The sequence below is a fragment of the Odocoileus virginianus genome, chromosome 4 (genome assembly GCF_023699985.2).
Source record: "Odocoileus virginianus isolate 20LAN1187 ecotype Illinois chromosome 4, Ovbor_1.2, whole genome shotgun sequence".
Taxonomy (NCBI): domain Eukaryota; kingdom Metazoa; phylum Chordata; class Mammalia; order Artiodactyla; family Cervidae; genus Odocoileus; species Odocoileus virginianus.
This window is the reverse complement of record NC_069677.1, coordinates 67,469,611-67,494,665: the sequence shown is the minus strand read 5'-3', so window position 1 is coordinate 67,494,665 and position 25,055 is coordinate 67,469,611. Positions and strand designations below refer to the sequence as shown.

The 25,055-nt window shown below is 46.5% G+C and overlaps 1 protein-coding gene across 2 annotated transcripts in view; it reads left to right on the top strand.

The window, feature by feature from the left end:
- The window catches only part of CLSTN2 (calsyntenin 2), a 744,137-nt gene that overhangs the window by 21,004 nt on the left and 698,078 nt on the right, over positions 1-25,055 (top strand). The gene's annotated exons all lie outside the window — the stretch shown is intronic.

The following is a 25,055-nucleotide window of genomic DNA, read 5'->3' as shown; positions in this document are numbered from 1 at the left end:
GCTTGCCCGTGTGTCTGGATGACTATGGTCATTCTGTCATTTCAGGAAGGCAGAGAAAAATCCGGTGGATACAAATTCTGCCCTTTCTCCGAGAGACTTAGTGCAGTGAGCCACTGTCGGCTGAGCGGGTTGACAGGAATTGGTCCATCCGCTTAGCTTCAGTTACATGGCTCGGCTCAAAGGTATGCGATTTGGTGTTTTTTAATTTTTTTGACAGCCAAATGACTTTATTTCAGGGTGAGTGTTCTCAGCATATAAATTTATGTAAATAGGCCATTTCAGGTACTGAAGACAATACCTGATTTACTTTAAAAGTTGTCTTAATTCTGGGTGATTGGCTGATTCATGGTGTGTGAATGGTGTGTAAATCTTGATTTGGTGTATTGGTCCTGATTATGTTACTTAGAAACAATGGGATCTTGGAAACTTCTCTGAGGGTCAGATTTCTCATCTTTACGATGCCTATATTAAATCCTACCTTGAGACACCGTTGGAAAAATAATGTAAGCCAAGAACATAAAAAACTTGGCGTAGAAGAGGCTGGTGTTCTGATTATCTATTGCTACCTAGCGAATTGTGTGCGGTGCTTAGTCGCTCAGTTGTATCCAACTCTTTGCAAGCCCGTGGACTGTAGCCTGCCAGGCTCCTCTGTCCATGGGGATTCTCCAGGCAAGAATACTAGAGTGGGTTGCCTCACCCTCCTCCAGGGTCGCTTTCCAACCCAGGGATTGAACCCAAGTCTCCCGCATTGCAGGCGGATTCTTTACCATCTGAGCCACCAGGAAAGTCGACCTAGCAAACTACTTCTAACTAATCCATATAAAGCAGAAGCCATTTTTAAACAAAATTGTTTTGGGAGTATAGTTGATTTACAATGCTGTGTTAGTTTCGGGTATAGAGCAAAGTGAATGTTATACATATACATATATCCATCTCTTTTAGATTCATTTCCCATATAGGTTGTTAAGAATAAGAATATTGGATATCGTTCCCTGTGCTATACACTAGGTCCTTGTTAGTTGTCTGTTTTATATATAGTAGTGTATATATGTGAGTTCCAATTTATTCTCATAGAGCCTGTGGCTTAGGGATTTACACGTGGGGTGGGGGGTTAACTTGTCAATGCTGTGTGATGCCGGTGACTTTGAATGACCAGGTCTTGGTTGGGATCACCTGGAGGTTTCTTCACTCCCAAGTCTGGTGCCTAGGCTGGGATGACTCTGGACTGGATCTAGTTGGACCTGCTGACCAGAGGCTGCACGTGGTTCAGCATGCTCCCTGCAGGAAGGATAGGCACACTTCTTACTGGTACAGAATAGGAGCTGCACGGCCTCCTGTGGACCAGCTGCATCCCTTTCCTACATCATCTGGAAATAGGCCCTGCTCACCTCAGGGGTTCTCTCACTAGATGATGACTTGCATTTCCACCTTCACTCGGTGTCCTTGACCCTGGCTTTTGGAGTCGTCTCTACTTTCTCATGCCCAGAGAGAGACGATGGAGGACACTCATTTCCCAGGCATCAGGTCCTGAGCCCACACACTTTAAGATGGACAGCATGCACAGTAGGATCTCTGGAGGAAAGATGGGGCCCCGAAAGAGATGCTACCCAAAGGCTAGAGGGAGGGAGGTGATGGGGTAGCCAGACCTTGAGCATAGTTAACCCATCAACTCGGGTCAGCTCTTCCTCCAGGGACTCAGTGAGGTAGATCTGATAACTCTCTCGCTTTACAGTTGAAGAAGCAGAGTTTCTGAAAACTCTCAATAAGTCCCTAAACTATGGTGTTCAGGACTTAAGCTGGATCTGTGACTTCTGCGTCTAGGCTCTTAGTATCACTCAGGTGGCAGCCTCCCACTTGGTGACATTCTCCATGTTTTGTTCTCTGTTTATTGTGCATTCATCCTTTTCCCTGACTCCATTCCCTACTCACTGAGGGCAAAAGCACGTCTTCTCCTCTTACATCCCCCTCCTGTGTACTTGGAGTCCCCCAGAAAATTGCACCAGGGCTGGGCAGAGAGGCAGCCATGACTTCCAGGAGCCCCCTGGCGATCCTCTGTCTTATGAGCCCCACCAGCTGGGCACCGGTGGACTGAGCACAGCAAAGGCATTGTTGTTCATGGTCTAGCCTTCAAAGGAAATTTTCTTCTCATTTATTGTTGAAGTATTGATTTTGAAATTGAAACACAGAAGGTCTACTAAAGGGATGTCCCATTTGGAATGCACTCTCTTTTTCCCCCCTGTTTTCAGGTTAAAAGCAATAACCAGGAAGCAAATAGAAAGGAAACCCTCCGAAGAATTCATGAATGGCTCTGATAGGTTAAAGCTGCTGGATAAATGTGGAATTTACATGACAAAAACCTGAGCACAATGCTGATTGTCAATCACCAGTAATAAGATTCCCTGAAAAGCTCAAGATCTTAATTAAAAAAAAAAAAGTCACTTAATTTATTTTTGCTGGTAAGTGTCCTTTTGCCTTAGGAACTTCTTGGACTGGAATAGTACTCTTTATAAACTTCACTTCACCAAGGCTGGGTCAGTTTCAGCCCTGACCCCGAAACATCAGCTCCTCTTCCTGGTTGAGCAGGCTGTTTGGAGTATAGAAGTCTTGGGTGAGGGACTTCCCTTGTGGTCTAGTGTCTAGGACTCCACGCTCCCAATGCAGGGGGCCCAGGTTCGATCCCTGGTCAGGGAACTAGATCCCACATACTGCAACTAAAACTCCCTTGTGCCACAACGAAGACCTGGTGCAGGCAAATAAATAAATATTTTTTAAAAAAAGTCTTGGGTGAATATTGTTGATTGGAGAGACATAAGAAGATCTAGGTTTTGATGGGGGAAACCAGCAAGCTGAGAGATTAAAATAGTCAGTGATGATTCTGGGGAGAACGGCAACACAGACATTGAAATAGACTGGAGAGTCAGGCTGGTGAAGGTGATGGGCGGGAGGTGATGAGTGCAGTGCTCTGAGCAGGAAGCCTTCCCTGCCTTGGGGCTGCCCAGCTCTCCACCTTCATCTCTGGCCATGGCCTGGTACTTTGTCAGGGATGGAACCAGGTGTTTGCCCCTCCAGACAACACTACTTCCTCCCCTGAAGGGCATGGGATGCTCTCACCTCCTCATGCACAGCCTCCATCCCAGACTTCCACAGAGGAGAGAGATCAGGTCTCCTCATTGGGGACTTTTCTGTAACACTTTGCCTTTCTCCCACAGTCACATCCTGGTTCTAGGAGTGAGAAGTGTTAGTGGCTCAGTCTTGTCTGGCTCTTTGTGAGCCTATGGACTGTAGCCCCCAGGTTCCTTTGTCCATGGATTTCTCCAGGCAAGAATACTGGAGTGGATAGCCATTCCCTTTTCCAGGGGATCTTCCCCATCCAAGGATCGAACCCAGATTTCCTGCATTACAGGCAGATTCTTTACCGTCTGAGCAGGGAAGCCCATCCTGACTTGAATCTGTACTCAAACAGAAGCTTGCTGTTTGTTTGTTTTGTTTTGTTTTTTAATTAGAAAATCTGGATTTGCCTACCAGATAGTGAGGCCTATAAAGGAGCACTGCTCAACTCTTAATATATCCCTGTTCCCCAGTACCTGGTAACTGACAAACTGTTGACTGGGTGGGTGAATGGACAAAGGAATGAGTGACTTGTTGATTCAATGAGATGCTTTGGTGTGGGGGCCTCTGAGAGTTCTGGAGAGGGTAAACGATGTCACGGAAAGACCCAAAGTCAGCAGACTGTGTGTGCTGTGTCAGACACAAGCTGAGACCAGGCTGTCTGCCATGGCTGCTATCTGAAGGTCTGGAGAGTACAGGGACCCCGTTTCTAATGGTGAGCCTCACTGCCCTGGGCTAGAGGGACTAGGCTAGCACAGGAAACATCCTCAGGCACTCAGGGTCTCAGGAACCCCATGGAAGCCCATGTGTCAGATTCTTCAGAGTTATGGACTTTCCTTGTTTTTCTGATTATTTTCTCCTGCTGAGTCACTGCCTGGGAGGGAGCTGCTGTCCACCTGCCAATGGGGAACCCCTTGATTGATATTGATCTACACTACAGATGCAGCCAGGGCCATATGGAAATAGGGCTTAGCCAGAGTGCCCAGGCTGCTTGCCCTCCTTCACAAGGAGCATCTGGGGCCAAGTGTCACTCGGAAGGCTGGTCAGAGCAAATACCTGATCCTGTCTGCTTTGGAGTCTGGATGCAGCATTGCCTCTGGACAGGATCATAGCCTCTGGAACCCTTGCTGCATAGTGATGTCTCCTGGGAGGCTGTGGGATGGGGACTGTCAGTGAGGACCGAGAATGTTGCTGGTCCACTCTTGGGAGGGCTTATTGGCCATATGGGGTATTTGCCCCTACTCCAGCACTTGTCTGGAAGGTGTGGAAGCAAGTGATGTGTGCTCACACTGTCCTAGCTTTCTCTTTCTGCTGTCCCTGTTGTCTCTTCTTCTGGCTCAGTCATCACTTCTCTTCTTTGGCACAGTATGCATTTCTGTACAAAAGACTGAAATCCACTGTAGAACGAGGTGGGACAATCACCCCACCTCGTTAAAATAATCACCCCACCTAGATAAAATAATACACATGAATTCTGCCCAAGTGTCATGATGAATTTGAAGACATGACATATAATATATATATATAATAAATGTATGCATGTTTATGTATACATAAATATATGAAAATATGTAATAAAAATATATAAATTGTACACACACACACTTAGGTCATAATTTACTTGGTGGGCTGGGGAAATGAGCATTAGGAAAGGGAGATCCACTAAGAACCTGCAGAGATGTTCACTTGGCAACTCTGTTCTCCTCCTAAGGGATCAGTATGTGTCCCTGTAGAGTCAGGATTAGGCAATAATGTCACACAAACCCAACACATCTAGGAAAATAGATACTCCATGGAGCATTGTGACCTCATGCCGTGTCTCCACAGGTATACCATGTCTCATCAATTCCAAGCTGACGGTTGTTCTTTCCAATATTAACATCTCTGAAATCAAGATGGGTCTTCTGATGGATGATGTTGTAGATATGATGGAATGTAGTAAGTGACTGTAATGTTCCTTTGCCTGTTTGCTGTCAGATCTGTCCTTACCTTCTTGTTGCTGGGCTCCGTAGTGGGGGGCACCATGATCCCCAGTGGCCTTGCCAATTGCTTCTGCCTCGGGACAACCCATGGGAGACCTTAGTGGAAGACTGGAGAATGTGGAGAAGGGAGAAGCCAGAGAGTTCCTCCCTCTGCTCATTGTCCTGGGCAGTCTCCCTGCTGCCACGCAGCTCCTGTCCCTGCCGATGGCCCCACCAAGATTTCGGGTTCTGTCATGTGGGTCCAGACGCTGGGCTCTGGTGACCTTGCCATCTCTGTTTGCCCCTTCCAGACCTGGGTGGTAATGTCTTCCTGTCTTGCCAGTTGCTATTTAGGTTCTTTGTTCTCTCTCACTTGGGTAACTGATTCTCTGCATTAAATTTCCTCTTTTTGAAGTATCAGTCATTGTTTTCTTGGTTAGACCCTGACTGACACAAAGATGCAACATCACATGATTAAACATTGAGGAGCCATGATTACTCTTCCCCAGATCCCCACATTCTCCTGAATCTGGTCAAGTTCAGGTCACCAGTGGCCGCTCTCATGCCAATCTCAGAAGATACTTTGAGATCTAACAGTATCTGGCAGCATAGCATCCCCCTTTATTTAATCTCCCCATTTCCCATGACTTAGGATATCCACTCCTCCTTCTCTTTGCCTTGTGAATTTCCTCAGTCTCCTTTGCCCAGTCATCTCTTTTGCAAGTCCTGTATTGTCAGGTTCTACAAAGTCCAGGGTCATCCCTCTGCCCTTTACCTGCCCACACTTGTGGCTTAAGATACACTCTCTCCACAGCATGGAACTGTCTCCCAAGCTACAGACACAGAATTCCACTCTTCTTTCAGCCACATGCTTTGGGTTGTCTTCACATCCTTCAAAATTGAAGTGTTCTTGGCTGCACTCATCTTCTTCACCCTTGACCCTATGCCTGCTCATCTTCCTGTGTTCACTATCTCAAGGGATATAGCCTCATTCATCCTGAGATCTGTACTGGAATCACCAGGGGGTCATTGTGGACCCTTCTCTTCACTTTACCTCCTCAGTCCAGCTGGTTTCCAAACTCTGTATCTGGTGGTGTGTATAATTCTTTAACTAGCAATCTTGGACATGGGTAGGTAACTTCTCTGATTTGTAGCATTTGCTGATATTCCCATCATGGCTGTAATTGTAGGCTACCACTGTGACATCACTAAATGTGGACTTGGGAAGGGATGTGCACAGTCAGGTTTGTGAGCTATTCTGAGCCAGCTCTGCATCTACCCTCTTATCCCCATCTTCTCTGTCAGCCTCGTCAAGCCCCTGTTGATGGGTCTTCCCCCTTGCAGGCATCCTTCACCAGATTGGAGCATATCAACCCCCAACTAAAAAGCTTTGAGAGTTTCCCACGGCTTAGAAAAATATCAGAGGCAGAGTCTGCTTGGCCTTGATTCTGGAGGACATAGCAATCTCTCTGCCCTTAGGTCTCCTCCCAGCCTTAACATTGACCTTGAGCCCCCAAGGAGCCAGGATACACCTGCTGACTCTCTTGACATTTGCCTTCCTTTTCCTTACCATCCATCGTTTTACCTGTTTTGGATGTTGAGTCATTTGAGAGTACTTGCTTGGGCTGTGTGTGACAGTGACCATGGAAGAAGCCGTGGGGTGAGTCAGCTTTGTATCTGGGGCTCTCAGGTTGGTTTAAGGGACAGCTCTCAGTGTGTCAATCATTTTAGGCACCTGCAAAGATGCTTATAAAATAAGTGACAGTTTAGAGGGTCGCATCTCTGGGAAATTATTAAAGAAGTCTTAAAAACCTGAAGATTCTTCTGGATGTATTGGGTTGGCCAACCCACTGTATTACATTAGAGAAAACAGGTTCAAATACATAGCTGTCCCTTTGCCCAATGGCTATCCCTTTCTTCTAGAAATAACACGAATTTGCTGAATATCTCTCTGGGCTGGACAGTGGCAATACAGGGGAGAGCAGGACCTGGTTGACCCTCACAGACTCATGAGTGACCGTGAAGTCCCAGTCTTCTGTCTACTGTCCATTTAGAGGTGTCAGGGAAAGGCTTCCGGAATTGGTCTCAGCCAAGGGTAGTTAGTGCTTAGGTCTCATCTTTCTCTTTAAAAATGGAACCCAAATCCCCCCAACCTTACCACCCACCTCTTGTTTTTGTTGTTGCTCAGTTGTGTCCGACTCTTTGCAATGCAATAGGGCTCTTGTTTTGTTGGTGATTTGATTAAATTAGATGACTCTGAAAAGCTGACTGCATAAGAACATGATATGACTTTATTATTCATTTATGTCATCATGGTGTGTATCTGTGTGTGTGTGTGTGTGTGTGTGTGTCCCTGCTCTCTCCCTCATTCTTGGATGTTATGGTCCAGTGGGTTGGAGAGACAGGGAGGTATAAACAAAGGGAAAGACCCCACCTCTGCCTTCACATGGCTTACACTCAAAATGTGGATAGAAGTGGAGCGCTAACAAAATAGAAAATGCAAGTAGGTGACAACATATGGTGTTCTTCGGTTGGTTCTCTAGGTTTCCTAAAAGGAAGGAACATGGATTCAAGTTACAGAATGGCAATTTGCCTTAAAGACACATCTACATTTTCACAGATGGGAGGATTAGAGAAATGCAATCTGGTTCTTATCCTTATAGCAGGACTTGCTTTTTCAAGGAATAGGAGAGACTAGATGTTTCTTTGAATGTGATTTTCTTTTAGAATTAAAAAAATACATTCTTCTAAAGCATAAAAAATAGTAACAACATTTACAATTTTACTTCAAAGTTTAAAAATTACCATATTTCCCATCACTCAGAGATAATCCTCAAGGTATTTTTGAGATTTTTCTGTGCATATTTTTGCATAGTTTAATTCATATTGTATATACCATTTATATCTTACATTTTAACTTAATATTATCACATAAGTATTTTTCCAGGTTATTAAAAATGCCTCATAAACATTACCTTTAATGGCTACATAGTGTTTCAATATGTGAGTATACCATAATTTATTTGAGCAGTCATTTTGTCAGATATATTAGTGGTTTCTATTTTTTTTTTCATCTAAAATAATTCTGTAGTGAAAATTTTGTATCTCTTTTTGTGTCCTTAAGGTACAATTCTAGAAGATGTACCCAAGGATAAGGACATATTAAGGTCCCTGATACATTTAGTCAAACTGCTTTCCAAGAAGGGCTCATGGTTTATCTTCCTATATATATCACTTTATTTCCCTAGCTTCTATTATCATTTTCTTAACAGGTATAAAAACTGCACATACTTCAAGTGTACAACTTGATCAGTTTTGACATACACAGACACCCATGAAACCATCCCCACAACCAAGACAATGAGCAGATCTACTGTTTTCAAAATTTTCTTCTTGCCCCTGCAAAATTCTCCTCTGCCCTTCCTTACCTTGCTCCCGCCCCATATGTGTGCATGCATGCTAAGTCACTTCAGTCATGTATGACTCTGCAATGCTATGGATTGTAGCTCACCAGGCTCCTATGTCCATGAAATTCTCCAGGCAAGAATACTGGAGTGGGTAGCCATGCCCTCCTTCAGGGATCTTCCCAATCCAGGGATCAAACCCATATCTTTTAATGTCTCCTGAATTGGCAGGCAGGTCTTCACCACTAGCACCACCTGGGAAGCCCTCCCACCCCACAGACAACCACTATTCTGCTTCCTATCATTCTAGGTTAGTTAGCATTTTTTATTTTATATAAATGGAATTATGCAAAATCTACTCTTCTTTTTGTCTGACTGTTTTTACTTGGCATAATAATTTTGAGATTCTTCTATTGTAGCATGTATTAATAGTTCATTACTTTTTATTGCTGAATAGTATTCCATTGTATGGATAGACCAACATTAGTTCAACTGATGGACATCTGGGTTGTTTCCAAATAAAGCTGCTGTGAACATTCATATATTAGCTATTAGTGAACATATGTTTTTCTTTCTGTTAGGCAAATACCTGGAAATGGAATAGATGAGTTGTATGGCAGTTATATGTTTAACTAATTGGTGTCTTTCATTAGTAGATTAGTAGTAATTATCTCTTAGGGCAAAACATTGGTGCATTATAATGATAATACTTATGATTATAATTATTATTTGTTGTTGTCCAGTCACTAAGTCATGTCCAGCTCTTTGTGACTCCATGGACTGTAGCCCCCAGGATACCCTGTCCTTCACCACTTCCTGGGAGTTTGCTCAAACTCATGTCCTTTGAGTGGTGATGCCATCCAATTATCTCATCCTCTGTTGTCCCCTTCTCCTCCTGCCTTCAATATTTCCCAGCATCAGGGTCTTTTCCAGTGAGTTGGCTCTTTGCTTCAGGTGGTCAAAGCCTTGGAGCTTCAGCTTCAGCATTAGCTCTTCCAATGAATATTCAGGATTCATTTCCTTTAGGATTGACTGGTTTGATCTCCTTGATGTCCAAGGGGCTCTCAAGAGTCTTCTCCAGTATCACAATTTGAAAACATCAATTTCTTGGCTCTCAGCCTTCTTTATGGTCCAACTGTCACATCCATACATGACTACTGGGAAAACCATAGCTTTAATTAGATGGATCTTTGTCAGCAAAGTGATGTCTCTGCTTTTTAATATGACATCTAGGTTTGTCATAGCTTTTCTTCCAAGAAGCAAGCGTCTTTTAATATCATGGCTGCAATCACTGTCTGTAGTGATCTTGGAGCCCAAGAAAATAAAATCTGTCACTGTTCTAACTGTCTCATTGAACACTGCACTTGTTCCCTGATCAGAGTTGAGGTCGAGGAGGAATGGAAATGAGGAGGGAGACAGAGACCTCCTTCTTGTCACTCTTTTAGGTGTTCAGCAGAGAGTGAGCAAGGGGGAATCCTGTGTGCACAAAGTGCTTTCTAAACCCCTGCTTCTCACACTGGGTCTGTAGCCCCGTCTCTGCTCATTATGCCCCAGCCCCCTCCCCTTTTCCTCAGAAGAGTAGACTCGCATCCTTTCTGCCTTTGATTGGCATGTTCTGCTTAGATTCAACTTTTTCTCTCTTTACAATACTTTGTGCAGAAATGACACAGTCCTCTTCCAATCACATCACTTCCTTTCCCTCTTCTGCACTCACTGCCCATCCTAGTACTAAGGGGAGAGTAGAAGTGGTAGGTGAGGGACTGTGGGAGAAACTGTATTGCAGGAGTGACTGGGAATTCCATGGAGCCAGTCTGGTCTTTCCTGCTTGCTGTTCTTGGCTGGGAGAGACAAGACAGTCAATAAAGAATTGTTGAACAAATGAATACATGAATTTATATAAGGGGAATACTAAGTGTCATCAGTGATCAGAGGATAGAATGATCAAGTCTACTTATTTGGGGCAATCAGAGAAGGTTTCTGGAAGCATATGGTACACAGAATGCAATACAAGATAAAATATGAAATATTAGATTGTGTGCTTCAGAAAGCATTAGTAGAGGCGGGGAATTGCATACTCCATGACATTGAAAGCTTATGCAAACATATGGGCTAGAATTATATCCATTTTTCTGGTGAGCCACCAAGACTTGGAGATTAGGGGAAACCTGCCCAAGGTCTCAGCTAATATAAGTGAGTTGACAGTGCACACAGCCTTGAGGGGCTGGAATGGGCCTTGAAACAGCAAGAGAAAGGATGAGATTGTTTTTGTCCTTTAAGTGGTATGAAACACTTGCCGTTTGTCCACTGGTCCTGCAGATGTGAACCCCTGTCCTCTGCTGGCTGTGGCCAGAAGGGCCTGAAGTCCTCTTATGCCCTTCCTCCCAGGAGCACAGTATGCAGTGAGGTGTGGCCTGAGACTGTCCCCTTTGCCCATTGTGGCAGCCAACTCTCGCGTGGCCTGTCTTGGGGCCCTGCACCCCAGCATCTCTGGGTTTACTTATGAGCCAGGAAGATGGACAGAGATTGTCTCCTTGCTCGTCTGTCCTCATCTTTCTGTGAGCCACTCACCATGTTGATCCTAGAGAGAGAAGATCCTAGAGAGAAGTTCTGATGCATCTGATAAGGACTCCTGTTGAGTTCCATCTACTATTGTTTTAGGGTTTGTTTCTTTGGGAACTACAGTCAGATCCAGAAGACCTTTGCTTTCTGCTTTGCATTCTGGCCTGTGGGAAGGACACTGTCTGTGGTGCATGAGTCTCTTGGCATAGTTTGTCAGGGAGCTCTTCCTGGACAGTGTGTTGGGCCGGGAACTGGAGCAGACTCACCCTTAAGAAGCCTGTCCCAGGCTGAACACAATGTTTGGCACATGGTAGCAGCTTAGTGGCTGTGGGAGTGAATAGTCTTGTATGCAGGCTTGGATGACATCACCAGGGCAGAGGTTCCCGAACTTTCTCAGCTCAGGTCTCTTTTCCCACAGCAGCCCCTGCCCAAAAAAAAAAAAACACCAACCAGTTCTGCTTAATAAATTGATTTGTCCCCCAAATTTAATAACAATTTAGTGCTTGCAAGGTGCCACACAATGTCTCAGGCCATAGAATCACACTGGACACTGCCATTCTCATGTCTTGTTCTACACTGATTTTTACACAGTTTCTGCCTTTTATCACAATAATCCTGAAATTCATAGTTCACAAAGGTGGCATCATGAAAGGAAGGCAGCCCTCTAACGTTGGAACTGAAATGCCTCAAGCTGGTTGTTTGCTTGGCACCTGGCAGATGTCACATGTCTAGAAAAATCTAAAACATCCAGGGGCATCTCTGGGAGGTTGTGGTGGCTCCCTAGGGTGTCTTGGGACATGGTTTGGGAACCATAGCCACAGCATCACTGTTCTCCCCCAGCTCACCCTGGTGCCGGGTGGATGCTAACAGTGTCCTTTGTCTCAGGGCTGGAGCCCTGCAGGAAGTGCTCTCAAGTGCCTCCTGGTCTAAGGGGAGGAAGATCCTCATAGAATCTAATCTGGACCAGGTTGGGGATCAGGGCAGTTGTTCTCCATGGCAGAGGAAGAGCCCGTTTCATCTAAGAAAGTGCATGATTACAGAACAAGAAAGGGTTGTGTGGGCCACTGTATGAGCGCATGTTCTAACCAACCCATAGAGCCAGAGGACGCTTGGGCAGAGGTGATATCTGAGCTTGGGCTCAAAGCAAGAGTTGAAGGAGGCATTCCAGGAGAAGGGGCTGCTGCCTTGAAGCAGACTCGAGGGCAGAACCACCCAGAAGGGGCTCCAGGGGGATAGTGGAATGAGGAGGGATAGTCTGCACTTCCTGGCCAGGATGCCATCTGAGGGGGAGTGAGACAGAGGCTCATGCCTTGAAGGGGCAGACTCCTGTGTCTTCTCCCCTGTCCTGCGGGCTGTGTGGCCCCAAACCTTTCCTGGGATGCTTTGTCTTCTCTCTTTTTTCCTTTTCTTTAAAAAAATGAGAAGGGCATTTTAACAAACGTTAGAAACTGCTGTTTTCAGGAGGGTTGCCTCTACCTCACGGCCACACGTCTCGGGCCCATGGTGCTGCCTCCCCTCTCTTCTCTCCTGAACGACCTGCTCTATCCTTCCGAGCGACCAGTGGACAAACGCCACCTGCTGCTTCTCCTGGGCACCTCCATTCATCTTGATGGCAAGCTTCAGACGACACTGCCATGGTGGATATTTTTTATTTTCAGACTTTCTTCAGTGATTTTATTTTGCGTGCTTCTACTTTTACTGCCACCTTCTCTAGGTCTCTGGCAAGTTTAAACGGTATCATTTAGTAAAGAAAATATTCTTCTGCAATTTGGTTCAATAGCTGTTTAAAAGAATGAATGAAATGAATGAATGAAAGGCTCTGTCATTTGCTCAAGTTTGGTTCTGCAGGTGAGGCAACAATTGAGCCTCTGACAATGGCACTGTCTGAACCCACCTCTCTGCCTTTGTATCTGGGACAATGCCTCTCTCAAACTTGTCTGTGACCTAGAAAGGAGGGGCATCTGGACTTGTGAGCAAGCTGTGGGTCCTTTGCAGCTCTGAGCAGAAGCTAGGCTGATCTTCTCCTCTTATAGTGGGTGGGAGCAGCTCCCATCACACCTGGGGCTGGGGGCTTCTGCTCATGGTCTTGGGGCCTCTGCTTTGCTGAGTGCTGAGGAGGGAGGTGGATGCATACAGGGCAGTGCTTCATCCAGATTGGAGGCAGGGTGGCCTGTTCTGGTTTATGGTATTAAGACAGGGAAAGCAAATACATGCCTTTCTCAGGGCTGGCCCAGCCCTCTTGAGAACTAGGTAAGGCACCAGATTCCAGCTTTCTTCCATCCAGGGATCTGCCTGCCCTCTCCACATGCCAGTCCCATGCCTCCTTGCCCCCATGTCCCACTGAAGTCCCAGGATGCTCCTATAGTATTCTGCAATGTGCCCTTCTCTTTCTGCTTCTGTAAATCCCATGTCCTGCTCACACTGCTACTCGCTCTCATAATCAACTTGCCCTGACAACCTGTTGGACGGTGGTATGATGGCTGACCCACTGAGCTGGGGTTCTGCTGTTTATTTCCTCTGGAAGGTGCTGGCACTTTATCTGCACTGGCTCCTGGAGGACAGGAGGTGTTGGGGGAGCTAGACCAGGAGCATGGACCAGGTAGTGGAAGGGGTGCCCTGGGCTCTGACTTCCTGTGACCAAAAGACGGAGGGAGACAGGGGCTCTGGGGGCCAGCGTTGCCATCCGAGTTGGTCTTGGCTCTCAGTAGGGATGATATCAAATTCCAGTCTTAGCCCTGCTGTGCCTGGGGGGACTGTGGCAGCCTCCTACTCAGGCCATAGCACTGTTACCCCCTCACAGTCTCTAACCCCCTTCACCTTCTCTGCAGCGGTAAACTTTGTCCTCAAACCCAGACCCCAGTGTGCTGTTCTTTATTTGCATCCCTTCAGCTGCTCTAATCATATTGAGGGTGGAGTCAAAGCTCCTTAACTGCATCTCTGTCCTTTATGAAGTAGCCCCAACCCAACACTGGACCCTGTGAGTGTCATTCCCACACATACACCATGACTGATATTACCTCCTGCTCTGCTGATGCTGTTTCCTCTGTCTGGGATGGCTATTTGTCCCCTCCCCACTCATGTAGACTGCTAATTCCTATTCATCTATTCAGATTTACCAGGCGAGGCCTCACTCCTTCTGGAAAGAACCTCCCAGGGTGCTGCAGTTTGCGGTGGGGCCTTCTCTCTGAGCTGGCACAGAACCCTACAGTTCCTTGGAGCATGGACCACACTGCACTGTCATAGTTCATTAATTAATTTGTCTAGATCTTACTATAGCATGGGATCCTTGAATGAGTGACTACAATCCTCAAAGGTATATGTGCGTTTGTTGATGGACTGAATGAGTGAAGGGAAGATGCCCAGAGTCAGGCATGTGGTTTGATTTTTGGGTGTCTATTTGTGCTTGGGGCCTGCCAGAAGCAAAGGACTGAGAGAGGTTACTAGTTATAGTGAGATAGGGAGTCTGCCCCCAAGTCAGGTTCCCAAACTGTCTGCACTGGGAATCCAGAATATAAATCAGGAGAGGAGAATGTGAAGGGGCATGGATGCATTGTAAGTACATTGAGGGTGGAGGAAGCCTGCAGCTCTTTAAGCTTCAGCCTGATAATTGCCACCATCCCTGGTAATGGCCTTAGCAGGGCTTGTTTCAGGCCAGTGCTCCTGAACACTTGCCCCTGATCATGGTGGGAGTCAGGGACTGGCTGGATTACCCAGGGATGTTGGATGAAGGGGATAGACGTCTGGAATAGAAGAATAAGAACTACTTTTGAGGGATCTTGTGTGTGGGAAGCCTCCTGCCATTCCTCTCCCTTCTTCTGTGACTGGTCCAACAGCAACCTGCAAGACGGCCTTGTCTTTTGAAGCTATGAAATCACACCCATTAGGATATGAATAATTTTTCAGTTGGTTATGCCTCTACCTGAGCTCTTAGGTATTGAGGTCAGATCAGTTGTCAGCAGTGGCCGCTGTCATCTTCCATCTGCATCACAACACCTAGGCGTCGAAGTAAGGACCACCAGAGAATGGTCACGGCTGTCACCCACATGTGCCCTTCAGGAACAAGCTAAGGGAATTTGGCCTATGAGACTCCAGGTGGCTTCAGGACAAAACCTCATACATTCTCTGGGAGCCTAATTGTATTTCCTTTGTATAATTTTGTTCCCAAAACTGTGGATGCCTTTCCCTTTTCCCTCCTGCTTTAGGAAAAACTGTTTTGTTATTAAAAGTGGCTGCCAGTTTATTCTTTGCCTAAAAATGAGAACTCCCAGTTTGCCAGAAATATTATACTCCAGTTGTGTTTTGGATATTTTGAAGTTGTAGCAAAGAGCTGTTTAAAGATGATGAAATCACTCCATGTTTTTACACGTTGAACTAATATTAACACGTGAGAACATGCATGCAGTCACTACCAGTTTGTCAGATGGTCCATTTCTCAAGTGGGCCTGCTGGTTCTGTGAAAGTGAAGAGAATCACATGAGATGATTCACATCTCTTAGGGCCCAGGGTCTCACATTCCAGTTCTCTAGAAATAGGGGTGTGAACACAGGGTATTGTGTGTGCTGAAATGTTTTGTAACATAAAAGCCATACTGTGTTACCCTAGGCAAGTTGTATAATCTCTTCTTCTGTAAAGTGGGCAACAATAAGCCTAGTTTGTTGTGAAAATAAAATAATGATGTCTATATCTATATAGGTATCACATATATACATATATCTGTGTATATAAGTATATACATAAAGATATATACACACACGTATATCTGTATAGCAGCAAATGTTATTAAATATTTGGTATAATCAAAGTACTTAATGATTGGTTATTTGGTTTAAAATAAGTCGAGAAACTTCAGTGGGTCTCTCCACTTGGGTGGCATTATGCCTTCTTGAATATATGAAGTCTTCGAAGAATTTAGTACTCACATTGGAGGCCATGGGGACCGAAGAATTAACTGGAGGCCACAAAGTAAACTGGAGGTTAGCATTAACTAGAAATCCACATTTGTAAGAACTGGGTTCCTTGAGACTATGGAATAGTAGTTAGTGAAATTCTGGGGATAATAGAGGGTTAATCTTCAAACCTGTTCTCTTCTGCAGTCCCTTTAGGATGTTACCAAAGTTTCAAGAAAAATAATCCATTGAGAACCCTTGGCATAAACATGATCCTCATGACCACAGTCTTCTGAGAGCTCCGTTAACTTATTTGTTTTCTCTTATGAAATGGAAGACAAAAAGTAACTTTTTATGACTTTGTGTTCTGGTTAGTTTGGACCTTGGAGTAGTCCAGAAACTCAATATATGGAATATATGGCTGTATAAAGTCAGGGAAAAGTATAAAAAGAAATTAAATATATTTTAAGAAACTCCAATGAAAGATTATTGACATTTTAATTGAAATTCATGTTGGTAAGTCTGTTCTCTAGCAGCAGCAAAAGACATAAACTCTTTTTATTTGTTCATAACTTTGAGCTATAAAAAAGATCATTATTAACATTTTTTTCTCATATGGTAGCATAGCCTTTAAGTTTAAGAGCTTGGAAAAGTAAGAACATGCAGAGTATTAAAGTCATCATGAAACTGTATAGAGCTTTGTATATAATGCTCTTTTTACTCCATGCTCTTTTTACTCCTTCAAACACGTTCTTATGTATTTTCTTATGTGAAACTCTCACAACCTGCCTGTGAGATGGGCAGGGAGGGTTTGTATATTCCCATTCATCAGAGCTGGATACCAAGCCATGAAAGTTAAATGACTTGCCCAAAGTCACCTAACTAGTAAATGTCAGTTTTTGGTTTAGTTGCTCAGTCGTGTCTGACTCTTTGCGACGCCATAGAGTGTAGCCTACCAGGCTCCTCTGTCCATGGGATTTTCCAGGCAAGAGTACTGGAGTGGGTTGCCATTTCCTTCTCCAGAGGATCTTCCTGACCCAGGGATCGAACCCGGGTCTCCACATTGTAGGCAGATGCTTTACCGTCTGAGTCACCAGGGAAGTAAATGTCAGGGCCACTACCAAAAACAAAGCCTCCCGAGTTGTCAGTCACTGCCCAGTCCTGTATATTCTGCCATCAGATAGCTCTTACTCCTTCTAGTCTTATTGTTCTAGCCTGGCTCAGTTATTAAGTCTTGGGACAGCTGCATCTTCCTCCTAGTTGAACTACATCCCAACCAACCCAATCTCTTGGTCATTTTCTTATTCTGCGGTAGACCTTGAAGGCCTCTCCTGTGCTACAGCCAGATGTCTTTTGCAAGAGCATCTTCATCACCACTGGAGAATCTTCAGGGGCTTCCTGTTGCCAACGATTTAATCATATCCTCCTGCCCCTACCTGTCTTTCTGCCCTTCCTCTGCCTTCTCTGTTAGGCCTCTCAGCTCCAGCCTGCCTGAGCGATTGTCCTCACTTGGGTCCTGCCTGCTTTACTCTCCTGTGTCATATGTGAGTCCACCTGCACCAGCACTCTATGGATCTGTGCCTCTGGGCCTAGAGGCAAACAAGACTTTCCCAAACAAACTATCATCTACTTGCCCCAGATTCAAGGATCTCTCCTCCCTTGATCTCTTTGTACCCACATTGTAGAATTGATTGACCCTCTCCTGCAACACTGTAGACTGGCGTTGTTCCCCTTATAGAGCAACTTGAAGGTGAGAACCTTGGTATAGATCACCTAAAGCATGGGATGCCAGCCTTAGAGTCAGAGCAAGTCACTCGGTCCCTCTACAGCCATGGGAATTTCAGGCAGTCATTAGCTCTTTACTGGAGTCACCTGCGGGGCTTCCATAAAAAGAGGTCTACATCCCACTCTGACATTGTCCTGTAGGTTGGACTGGAGTGGGGTCAGGGCATCAGGATCCTAAAAGGCCCTCAGACATTTCTGATGAGCAGCACAGGTTGAGAGCCTGAGCAGAAAGACTGGGGCTTCGCTGGTGGGTCAGATGGTAAAGAATCTGCCTACTACACAGGAGACCAGGGTTCAAACCCTGGGTTGGGAAAATCCCCTGGAGAAGGGAATGGCTACCCACTCCAGTATTCTTGCCTAGAGAATTCCATGGATGGAGGAGCCCGGCGGGCTATAGTCTGCGAGGTCACAAAGAGTCGGACATGACTGAGTGACTAACACAGACAGACAGACAGACACACAAGCAGATAGGTTAGAACTTCCTCTGGGATAAAACACCTCTTGCCCAGAGTTCCTAGCGTTGCAGGCAACCGCATGTGTAAAGCATCTGGTGTGAGGTGCTCTCTTTATGCTGCGGGTACATGGAGGTCATAACAACAATGATTCAACCTTGTAGCCTCCGCAGCAACTCACACCCTGGCCTGAACAAGGTGGGTGCTCAAAGCCCAGTTCTAAAGTATGAAACGTGAGAACAGGGTGCTTTGTGACAGTAGTGTGATGTGTCAGTAACCTCTGGTGACCATTTTGGTGACAGTGCTTGTCGCAAGTGGCCTGTGAACTGCCTAGTGAGGCTCATCCTGAAGCCCTCCCCCCACCCCAAAGCTGCAGTCTTTCAGCAAGAGCTGAAATCTTGCAATCCTACTGGGCAGGCAGGAGTTTACAGGTGCTGATGCTATGGTTTCTGAGGGGAATTGTGGCCTCTCTCTTTACCAAGTCGTGATGGGTCAGTGGCTGAGAGAGGATGCTCATTTTAGAAATAGTTCTTAAACATAATGATGGGAAAAAGCTTTCTGGAAAAGCTAAAAGAACAATGACAAGATCCATCGAAGCCCTGCCCCTTGCCCCGTGTCAGATGCATCGCACAACATTATGGAGGGCCAGTGATCTCTGTAAAAACCTTGGGCAGTCAACGCTGCCTTTAATGGTAAATTTTTGCCTTGAGGATATCAATCAAGGGGAAGATTATGGTTTAGAATGATCAGGCTTTCTTTCCAGCATGCATATGCTCTTCTCAGGGCTGAATAGCTATTAGTAGTCCTTCCTGAAGCCAGAGAAAAGGAATGACCACTGAAGATTTGGGCTGTCATTAAATGAAATGCTTATAGAATAAATACACCCCTGATTAGGAGCGGTGCTGAGGAGCCTCAGTACTCTGCAGGGCTGGAGAGGAATGAGATGAGAGGCCTCGTAAAAGAGCAGTCAATTATTTTAAAGATGAGTTGGCATCTTTTAATTCCTCACCAGATAATGAAATATCTATTTGAGCCTGAGGCCATTGTATCATTTCTGGTGTGTTCAACAAAATTTATTCAACAGTCATTTATCGAGTGCTCCTCTGTGCCAGGCCCTGGGCTGGGGCCTAGAGACACTCAGAGGAATGAGCTACAGTTGCTGGCTGTGGAGAGATGACTGTCTCCTGGGGATGAAGAGCAGCACGGGCTGCCTGGAGGAGGTGTGGCCTCAGCCAGGCTTGAAGGAAGGGGAGGGATTATTCCCAGTGAAGGAGTAAGAGGTCTCTGTCCTGGTGGGCTGGGTTCACCCAAGGACACAGCCGTACCTTCACAGGCGGGCAGGTGCTCTGGGTTCTGAGCCCACCCGTGGCTGCAGAGTGCAGACCTGGCCCACCGTTAGCAGCCTGGACAGGACTGAGCCTCCTCCATCACTAGGCAGTGGACCAGGAGAACAGGAGACACACATCCCAGCCCCAGCTCTGCTTCATCCCTGCGTATGACCTCAGCCAATGAGGCTCTAGTGTTACCATCACCATCTGCGCAGCCTCTGACCATTTCCTAATCGCTGACCTTGGGGGCTGAAGAGGGTCAGGAGACCTTCTGCATCTGCAGGGGCTTCCTGGAGGAAAGGGCCTGATGTGCCCTGAGGGATGCAGGTGGTGGGTTGGAAGGACTTCATTTATTCGGAGTCACATGATTATGAGCATCTTTCTGAGGGTTTGAGTTTCCCCATAAGTTCTAAGTCTAGTGAGAGGAAAGAGTGCAACCATGGATCCCAACAGTGGGCTGCACAGCCAGCTCTGTCAGTTGCTGTCAGTGCCACCCAGCTCCTTCTCAGAGCCCAGCTTTCTCCTCAGGAAAATGAGGTCAATTCCAGTTACTCCAGGGTTTATGAAGATTTCGTAAGACTATCAATGCAAGCCCTTAGCAGAAGGTGCCCCTCCTGCTTGCCATCTCTCAGTAAATTGTGGTTAGTAGCATCCATTATCCTGTGACAAATTCCATGGTGCAGGGGGTGCCTGATGGAGAACTTGAAGGTGATGCTGGAGGTGCCCCCAACTGCCTCCAAGGACAGTGTGAGGACTGTAGAACCACTGCTTTCTCCTTCTTCAGCCCTCAGTTAACTCCCAGCAGTGGTTTTTAAATGAATGACTGGATAAATGAATGAATAAATAAAAATCCAGAACTGGCCATCTGGTATTTTTTGCTAGGAAACATTCCTAGCACATCTGTCTTTATTGTTAGAAATCAACAGTTCCTTTCTTCTACCTTGAAAGAAAGAAAAGGATTCCTGCAGAGTTTTGTCTATGAGTGAGATGTTGGATAGTTGGGTTCTTGATCAGATTGGTGGGAAAGGGAACCTACACTTATTCAGTGCTTGCTGTGAGCTGGGCATTGGAGACTTTCCTGTTGGATGCCAGGTGCAGGGCCTTGAAGGCAGGGTCCCTTGATTCTGAGGCTGCAGCCCTGAGTTGGGTGCTCTGGTGGGGCATGGTCTGCCTGGAGCCATGCCCACACATCTGCCAGGTGTCCACATCAGACTCTGAGGACTGGTGGCCTACTCTTAGGCGATGATTTCAGGAGGGGATGTCTGTCCTACCTCAAGACATGGTGTTGGGGGTAACGAGGTGAAGGACTTGTCCTCAGGAGCAAAGGGTTATCAGATAGCCTGTGACACCTGAAATTGAGCTGTGGGCAGGAGAGACCAGGAACTTGGAGTTCCCAAACCTGCTTGGCTGGGAAAGTTACATTTCCAGGAAGACTATATTACTCACTGGCAGGTTTCTGGGAAAGGATGGAGCCTTTGGTTTTATGTTGGGAGGAAGAGCTCAGCTTGGAATATGTGTGATCAGGTGCTGGGACTGGGCAGAAAGTGACTGGATTGTCCAAGACACTCAGTTTTTTTTGCTCCTGTCACAAGTGGCTGATTTTGTGGTTCTACCCGAATCAAGGTGCTTGTTGTGTTTTTCAGTTGCTCAGTCATGTCCGACTCTTTGCGCCCCTTGGGCTATAGTATACCAAGCTTCCCCTTGTCCTTACTATCTCCTGGAGTTTGCTCAAACTCATGTCCATTGAGTTGGTGATGCCATCCAACCATCTCATCCTCTGTCGTCCCCTTCTCCTCCTGCCCTCAATCTTTACCAGCATCAGAGTCTTTTTCAATGAGTAGGCTCTTTGCATCAGGTGGACAAAGTATTGGAGCTTCAGCATCAGTCCTTCCAGTGAATATTCAGGGTTGATTTCCTTTAGGATTGACTGGTTTGATCTCCTTGCAGTCCAAGGGACTCTCAAGAGTCTTCTCCAACACCACAGTTTGAAAGCATCAATTCTTTGGTGCTCAGCCTTTATGGTCCAACTCTCACATCCATCCATGACTACTGGAAATACCTGAGAGAAAGCAATTTGATATAAACATTTTCAGGAAGCTTTGCAAAGCTGCATGAAGCTTGCAGGTTCGGGGCCTGAAGATGATGCTGTCCATCCTATGAGAACTGGTTTGGGAAGGGGAGTCACAGGTCAAGGACTCAAATTTCTGGTCCTCTGGATGAAATCAAAATACTTTAAGCCACAGGACTCTCCCTCTGCCTTCCTGCCCCCACTGGACAAGGTCCCAAAGACATTGTCAGCTGTCCTGCTCAGGGTGGGGAGAGGTGACACACCCGGGCTGTTTCCTGCTTCCCCGGAGGTCACTGGGTGATCTCCACAGAGCCCCCAGAGTTAGAGAGGAGATTTCTGGGAAAGAACAGCAGCATACTGCAGTGACAGCATTTATGCTCTTGCTAAATGTTTTACAGCATGTGTTGCACTGAATAAATTGAAATTGGGCAGAAAGGCTTTTAGCCTATTTATCAGTCCAAGTGAACCCCTTTTAAGAGGTAGAAATGAGCTCTTATGGGGATAATAGTCATAAGAAAACAAAGTACAATAATATTCTTCTCTTTCCAAATGATATATAAAATCAGTTGCTCATGAGCCCAACTTCTCCTGCTATAATTTATTCTGGGAGACCAGGCCTGGTGGGGGAGGGAGGGGCAGGTTGCATGCTGGCTGCCCTGGTACAGAGACTCCAGATATTTATCTCAGAGAGGCGAAATGAGGAGGAGGACTTAGAGGGTGTGCTGGGCACAGGGGTTCAGTAGGCCCAAGAGTGCAGAGCTCTAAGGAGAAGGTGGGGCTTTGCCTCCTCTGAGCACAGGCCCAGTTCATGCTGTGTCTCATTTAATCCCCAGGCTCCTGAGTCTGCAGAGGAGGAAACTGAGACTCTAGGTGAATAAATGTCTCCTGAAAAGCCTCTCAGCTACCTAGAAACAGGCTGAAAGTGATCACTTGGCCCCTGGGCTTGCAGCTAGAGCTTTTAGGAGCCCTAATGAGGGTGGAGGACAGACAGGGCCTCCAGTGTAGGAAGTGCAGGAGTTGGGGGTGGGGCTAAGGAAGGCTGCACTTGGCAACTGGGAGTGGGTAGAGAGAGAGACTCAGAGGGAGCCATGCACTGGGGTGGGGAGAGGGGACAGTTGTGCTTGACTGTGAACTCCCTCAGGGCAGAAACCACAGCTGTGGTGGGCCCCCTGGCCCTGGAGAGCACAGAGTGGGTGCTCGTTAAGTGTTCATGAGCCAAAGAGTGATACTATTATTCTCAGTATTAATTACAAATATGAAATGTCACCCTGAGTAGAGGTCATTCAACTGAATCAGAACCAAGCGACTAATGGAGACTTTCCAAAGTAACACTCAGGAGATCTTGATTCTAAGAAAGGACCTGTGACATCTGACCCTTAGGTGCAGTGATAGGAGTGAAAAGCTTCAGACTTCTCAAAATGCAAGGTCATGCAGACCAGGTACTGGGTCTTGGTCATCCATGGGTTCCAGCATCCAGGCCAGACACAGAGCATGGGGCTCTGTGAGTGCTCGTCCAGTGAGTGGATGGATGAATGGACCATTCCCCCATCACTCTTCCATAGTGAGTGCATCCTCAGTAATTCAGAAGGCCTTGTATCACATGTGTGGACCCTCCTCCCTGGTCCCTGGGAAGCCAGCTGAATCATTGCTACAGTCTTTGCAACAGGTACAGCCAGCAGTCTTCATCATGCTCTCATAGGGTGTCAGGCACTTGCTGAGGGCTTTGGACATCTGGCACCATGTAATCCTCATGACTCAGTTAGGAGGCGGAGACTGAGACTTGGGGTAGCGTTAAACTGACTTTTCCATGGAGCCATGGAATGAGTTCACATTAAAAGTCTGAGGAATACATGACAATACATGGAATAAATGACCGCTCCGTGTACATTATGAATGTTTTATAACTTACCCCATACTGTCGTCAAGTATTTCTGCAGAGCAGACAGAGCTGACAGCCCCCCTGGAAACTGCAGTGAGAGTGTGTTCTGCTACTCTTCAGTCAAGAGCCTTTCCACTGACAGTGCCCTTAACTGCCTCCGTCTCTGGAACCACCCAGAGATGAAGGCCCAGCCAGGATGGACCACACCATCTAAATTTGCCACAAATCTGAATATTAAGGTGAGAGTTACTAACAGCTACCACTTAAAGGAACAGGTGTTGTGCTTGGGGCGCTGGGCCAGGTGCACAAACGTGAAATCCCACAGAATCCTTGAAACAATGCAGGGAGGAGGTAAACAATGCACTGAGGAGGTCCTCAGTGTATGGAGACTTGGGAGCATAAACAGCTTGTCCAAGGCCACTCAGCCAGTGGTGACAGAGCCAGGATTCCAGTGGAGTCTGTCTGAGCCTAAAGTCCCTGTCTTTTTCACCTACCCCCATCCCAGTATGCCCACCAACAGGCCTGTGATGGATTCACCCAGCAGGCAGATGGCTGGGGCGGGAGAAAGAGACATATGGTCTCAGGTCCTGTCCAGCATGCAGCCTGCTGTGAACAGGTCACCTCACCTCGCCAGGCCTCTTTTTCCACAGCTGTAGTATGGGTACATGCAGGCATGCTAAATTGTGTCTGACTCTCTGTAACCCCACGGATTGTAGCCTGCCAGGCTCCTCCGTACATGAGACTTTTCAGGCAAGAATACTGCAGCGGGTTGCCATTTCCTTCTCCAGGGCATCTTCCTGACCGGGGGATTGAACCTGCATCTCTTGCATTTTCAGGCAAGTTTTTTACCACTGCGCCACCTGGGAAGCCCCTATTTGTAGTATAAAGGGAGCTAGATATGCTTCGGGTTGATGACTCTGGGGGTGCGCGTCTGTAGCTATATGTCTGTTGAAGCGCCTGCATATGCCTTGGCAGTTAGAGGCTTAAAATCCTCCCCAGCAGACATACTTCCTAGAATGCAAATATGCAGTCTGCTTCTTTGGAGACCTCCAGTAATGAAGTGCCCGCCCCCTCCATCTGCCTCTTCTTCCTGCTCCAGCCTCTTGCCTCCTGGGCCTGGGGCCTAGAAAGGACCAGCAGTTGCTTGCAAATAGGAATCAGTGGGAGAGAAAGGACAAATCTTTCCACCCTCCAGGGCCTGACTGGCAGCACTAACACTGTGATTTGTAGGTGAGAATGGGAGTTGGTGTGTTTCCTGCTGTTTTCTCCCTTCTTCCTGCATCCTTACCTTATCTCTTATTCACACCACAATTCCTAAAAACAAAGGGCTGGGCAGTGCTTCAGGGTCCCATGGGCAAGCCCACAGGAGATTTGGATGGGGATGGGACAGGGCCCGAAGAAAGCAGGGGCCACTGAGGAAACCAGCTCCCAGTGGGCAGAACCCCATTGCTGACAATACTGGTGCCCCAACCACCACAAGACCTGAGACTCACCATCTGCCCTCTGTTCTCTCGTTCCTTTCAGAATCCCACAGTGGTCTTGAGCAAAATGATGGTGTTAATCATAAGCAATGTCAACTGGTGTAGATTTTTATACCTGTGCCTTTTCCCCTCACCTGTGACTCT